Consider the following 6,000-nt stretch of genomic DNA (forward strand, 5'->3'; position numbering starts at 1 on the left):
TAAAATAGTAGGACTACTTGCACAAAGAAAGTAATTCTTTGGAGAAGAAAAACTTCTACCATTACTATTAGTAGAAATAATAAAACTTAAAAAGACAAGAGCAACAGCTTACTAAATTAGCTTTGGAAACTAAAATGCAGGCTTTGTTAAACAAGGGTAGGAAATTGAATATGAAAATGAACTGTAGCAGAAGGGGAGGATATCTGCCCCCCCCAAAACTATAGTATTTAGGAAATATTTAGTTTGGTTCGCATAATCCAGAATCTCTAAGCACTTCTTTTCTATTATCAAATCTAAGCACAACTGAAAGCAAAGCATGCGCATCAAGTTTGAAAGGGGGAAACAGGACGGAAGAAGCCCTGCATAGCCCACTATCTGGAGGACTCTTCAAGAAAAACAAACAGCAAACACATTTCCCTTTGCCTCCATTTCCTCGCTTAAAATACCGACTTCAAATGCCCCAAACCTTCTCAGGGTGGAGGACGGAGCACACCCCCTACCAATTAAACTCAGCCTCAATTGACTCTTAACCGACGGGAACGTAGGAAGGCGGTCATTTACCATTTCCTTTTACAAAAGGAAACATCAGAAGGAATTCGGGGTAGATTTTGTAACTTCAGGATGAAGAAGAGAGAAGAAAGCTGAACGGGAGCGTCGCGATAAAGTGTTTGGGGGGGGGCAGCGAGGGAATCCACACCAAACTTCACATCTGGGCAGTCTCCCGAGACCTTAAGCTCCGACCGTAAAACGCGAGTTTAAAAATAAGAGAGAGGGGTGAAAGACCTCGAGGAGAACTAAGAGCCCGCCTGCCCTCCCGCTTTCGGACCCTTGGTAGGGAGTGAGAAAGATCACGAGGAACTTAGTAAAAAGGCGGCGGAGGGAAGGAAGAAGCCGGTGGGATCCCTCTAGCGACAGGCTGAGGACTGGGTGGCGCCTTTGGGCAGCCGCTGAGTAGCGAAGAGCCGGGTCTCTCCTTAAGCACCTGGGAGGTTTCACGGCTTGATAAGGGCTCGCCCGTTTGTCAGTACGGGCTTGTTCAGAAGACCCGGAGAAGCCGCAGCTCTCCGAGGGGGGGGGGGTGTCACTAATTTTATTCGCCTTCCGGGGAGTGGGGAGGGGAAAGAAAAACTGACCCGAGACCCAGCGATCTCTGGAGCACGTGAGAACTCCAGGGCGCGCCTGCGAGAAGCAGCGCCCGGGGCAGCAGCCGAAGGCAGGGCGGGTGGCGAGAAGCTGTTTCAGCGGGGGGGGGGGGCAAAGTAATTGAGGAGAGAGAAGACCCCCCCCCACACACACACACACACACACAAGACACGCGCTCTCTCCCAGGTTGTCTTACCCTCAAGAGTAGCGGGAGACAATCCAGCCCGCCCCACGATCTCCTGCTCGCAGGCAGCGCTAGCACAGCTTCCCACCACCACCACCACCAAGGCGCGGGCTAGGGCAACTTTCGGAATAAGCCGCTAAGACGTTGGTTGCAGACCTCGGCTGCCTGCCGGCGTTCAAGTTGGAGCTCGGTCCCAGGCGCTCTCTCTTGCAGCAGCCTCTCGGCGTTGCGGGGCGGCGGAACCTTTTGCCCAGCAGCCTGAGAGAGCCGGAGTCGCCAGCTGCAGCTAGCTCCGCCGCTCCGCTCCGCCCCGCCCCGCCCCCGGGCCCTTGCGCCGTCCCTTCCATGCATTGTTCGTGGCTCTCAGTCCCGCGCAGAAGAGAGCGGGCGCGTCCTGCTTGGCGTCTGCTTTTTTTTTCTTATTTATTTCTTGATTGCCTTGGCCACTTCTCTGTTTACTGTCTTTCCTTCCTCATCGGGCAGTTGCGCTCTCGCTCTCTCTCTCTCTCTCTCTCTCTCTCTCTCTCTCTCGTCCTCCCTCACCCACCCACCCCCGCGAGTGTCTACCTTTTTCGGCTCTTGACTTCGAGGATCTCCCTCAGGAAACTTTTCGCCCTTGTTCTAGATCAGCGTTTCCCAACCTTAGGAACTTGAAGATGCGTGGACTTCAACTCCCAGAATTCCCCAGCCAGCATAGCTGGCTGGGGAATTCTGGGAGTTGAAGTCCACGCATCTTCAAGTTCCTAAGGTTGGGAAACGCTGTTCTAGATGAGTGGAGTGACAGTTAGGGAAAGGAGAACCTTTGGGACTGAACTTTCTGAACGTTAAAAAATAAAGAGGGTGAAAGAGAAGGTTAAAGAGCCGCCATCCAGGGGGAGTCGAGCGAGGGAAAATTCAGACGGGACAGAGGAGAAAGAAACGAATACACGTTGATATAGAATTAATATGTAGGTTGCTATCCGCGCCAATTCTTAGGGCTTGAAAGACAGTGCAACAATTCTTAAGGGGGCTACATGGACTGCCAGGAGATACGATTGTTGAAACAGACAAGTATTCAAGTGCAGGTGTGTGCACAGCCTATATGAGAACACATATTCTCCAAAGCACCTGAAAGCAGGACAAGAAGCAATGGATGGAAACTAATCAAGGAGAGAAGCAACCTAGAACTAAGGAGAAACTTCCTGACAGTGAGAACAATTAACCAGTGGAACAACCTGCCTCCAGAGGTGGTGAATGCTCCAACACTGGAAGTTTTTAAGAAGAGACTGGACAGCCATTTGCCTGAAATGGTATAGGGTTTCCTGCCTGAGCAGGGGGTTGGACTAGATGACCTCCAAGGTCCCTTCCAACTTATTATTATTACAGTTTAATATGGGACTGTCAAATCCTACTCAGGTGGGTAAGATCAGGGTATCAAGAGCTACATGAATTGTAGTGAGATGTCTTTAAAGCTAGTCTGGGTGTTAATGCAGAATCTTGGAAATAGTAAGACTCTGCATTAAGATGGAGTCCCTTTTTTAAGGAGTCTGGGAATTCTGGGATTTGTTATGCCTATGGGATGGCAGATAGAAATGGTATCCAAAGGTGCCTTTGGCCAGCTTCAGCAGGTCTATCGATTATGCCCTTTCCTGATGTTGAAGGCAGTGACTCCAGGCTCAATTACCTTGCAGATTGCTTTATCTGGGGTTCTCTTTGAAGATGCCTTAGAAACCATCTAAGAGTCTTGCTTTCCCCCCCCCCCCACCCTGCCCTTTCTCCTGGCTCTCCCACATGTTGCAGAAATGCTGGATATAACATCTCTATTAAGAGTGATGTCTGCCTGTCTCTCTTCTCAGAATCTGCATAGATTAGCTTCTGGATCTACTTCAAGGTGCTGGTGATTACCTGTAAATCCTATGCAGTTTGGATCTTTGTTGCCTTCAGGATCATCCCTTCCAGGCAGAATCTGCTCACCTACATACTCTAAAAGGAAGACAATGCTTTGAGTACTCACTCCATGGTAAATCAAGAACTGGGCCTTGAGGAATAAGCTTCTCAGGAACATCCCTACTCAATGGGATAGCATACACACACGAAGTATGCCCTTACCCTGTTGCTTTTTCAGTGTTCATGGATTTTTAAAATAGTAATGCTTTCCTGTGGTAATGATTGCATTGATTATGAATCATTTTCTAAATTGTATATTTTAAGCCACTTCGAGTTGCTTGAATAGTAGCAGGCAAATGCTGCTGTTTTCTATTATCCGTTGGTTGATCTATCTACAGGTAGTCATCACTTAGCAACCATTTGCACAGCGACCATTAAAAATTACAATCGTGCATAACAAATGGCAGTTATGATGAGTTCTCAAAATTATGGTCATTACCACACTCCCACATTCATGTGATAAAAATTGCCCGCATTTACAACTGCAGTGTACACTTCAGCTGCCCTTACAAACCATCTTCCTCCTATCTCTGCCCTTTAGGCCACCATGAAATCTACACACACGCGCACACACCCCGCTGTCTTCTTCCTTCTGCTGCTCAGGAGGCATGCCTACCTCAAGCATTGCTAGCTGTATGCAAGGCCTTTGTGTGGTCTCCCTGAAGCCTTGCAAGTTTTTAATGAGACTTCACAAGGCTTTAGGATGTAAAACACAGCAGCTGTCTTGGCCAGTGCCCCTCACCATCAGTGGAAAGAAGAAGACAGCAAAGATCAGCTGGGGGATGTGTGTGTGTGTGGGGGGGAAATAAAGGGTACCAGGGTGGTGGAGGGCAGGGTGGCCAAAAAAACAAGAAATAGGGATGGGAGATAGGCTGGAGGGGGTAGTTAAGCAGAGGCAAGCCTGGCAGGGCAGGAGTATGAGATTGCGGCATAGCTATGGCACTGGGATTACCAAATGTGCCATCACTAACAACTGCTTCACTTAGCAACAAAAATTCTGGTCCATTAATACTGTTAATACTGACAACAGTGTGAAGAAAACAGCCCATTTTTTTAAAAAAATTGAGGAAAAAACCCTAGTAAAACCTTAGATGTTTTAAGATCACCTCACACTCTTCAGCTCCTGATTGTATCTTCTATACATAGGAGAATTGGAGCCATTAAAATAATGCTATATAATATCAAGGACTCATCCAAGTGGTACTTAAGAACAGAAGCTGTCTCTCAATAGATATGCTTAAGATTATGCTGTAAATTGTTTTTTTAATGAATTCATTTAATAGGTCCCCTTTGAACCTTTTGTGGCAATCACTGAAGTACTAATATTAGTCAACTACCACAAGTTCTCCAATCTGATGAGCACAAGGCATCCATTATAATACACATGAAAAGATGAGGGAAATGTTTTAGATAGATGATAGATAGATAGATGATAGATAGATAGATAGATAGATAGATAGATAGATAGATAGATAGATAGATAGATAGATAGATGTTATACACATATATTCATGATATAGATAATATAGATATAGATGATATAGCTTTTTCTTCCAGAAATCAATTTCTGGGTTTATAGGCATTTTGTTCCATAACTATATTTGAAAACCTACCGTGGAATTACCTTTCAATTTGGAAACTCTTAAATGTTTAAGTGAAGATAACAGGTTTTGGCTGAAAAGAAAGACTTATTCATCAGAAGAACTGAACACTTTGCAATGATCTAAAAAGAGGTATTTTCACTTTTTTTTTGAAGATGGCAATAACCATATGAGGCACAGTTGTAGAAAGCTAAAAACCTGAACATATGGTGTGAATCAGAATGCAAGAATAAAAAGGGCCAGAGGGCAATTCAAAACTTAACTTCAAATTAGAGATACCTGACAGCCAGGGATAGTACAAAACACCAATTTTCAAGTTTGATCTGACATTCAGGTAAAATTAAAATGGAGTGGGTGCAGGGGAAGAGATAACATTAACCTGTGCTTAATCATAAGATACCAGTTCACACCCAGCCACCACACAAATCACGTTGAGTAATAAGCAAACTACTGAATTTCCAGATTCCCTGCAGTTATTTTCCAGTCAGCTTACAGGAATGGACAATAATGTTTAGCTTCCCATAAAAATCTGTGTCTGTGCGTATTATCAATCACTATGCTAAATAGTGTGGAAAGTGGGAGGGGGGAGACAAAGGTGCTGAAAGCAGAGTTATAAATTGTAGATTAGTCAGTGACCACAAATTGCTGCAGCTGGCAGAGACTGTAAGGTCAGGCGGGAATACTATGATCATATAAAGCTAATGGGACACTTGAAGGAACTTCAGAACTTATTTTGTAGTGTGTTTAAATCTGCCCTCAGTTTCCTAGAAGTTATACTTCCTAGTGAAAAAGGCTTCTGGGTTTTTTTTATTGCATTTCTAATGGTGTTTCACAATTTTTCAATATTTGTACTGACTGTACTGTTGGTCTCTGGAAAGGTGCTTGACTTCATCTGGTTCAGATGCTCTGCATCATGGGATGGCACAGTTCTCATCCAATCCAGAAGGTGTGATTTAAAGCACCGAATGGCATCACATGTGGTTATTCTTCTTGTCTCATATCAAATTGTAAACCAAACCTTTCCCTAGAAACTTAAAAGCAACACAGCTCCAGTTTCCAGTATCTGTCATCCCTATTATTATTTTTTTATGCCTCTCAAGGTGTTGTGCATGAGAACCTGCAGAGAGCTTTGATTCATGTTTGCTT

At 45.0% G+C, this 6,000-nt stretch overlaps 1 protein-coding gene across 4 annotated transcripts in view; it reads right to left on the reverse strand.

The window, feature by feature from the left end:
* TSPAN18 (tetraspanin 18) overlaps positions 1 to 1,811 on the reverse strand; it is a 198,954-nt gene extending 197,143 nt beyond the window's left edge. For all 4 annotated transcript variants that reach the window (XM_081324717.1, XM_081324715.1, XM_081324716.1 and 1 more), the window contains exon 1: positions 1,340 to 1,811. The gene's annotated coding sequence lies outside the window, so the exon portion shown is untranslated. The remainder of the gene's footprint in view (positions 1 to 1,339) is intronic.
* Between the last annotated feature and the right edge of the window lie 4,189 nt (positions 1,812 to 6,000).

This window comes from Vipera berus (genome assembly GCF_964194415.1).
Source record: "Vipera berus genome assembly, chromosome: 1".
Lineage (NCBI taxonomy): Eukaryota > Metazoa > Chordata > Lepidosauria > Squamata > Viperidae > Vipera > Vipera berus.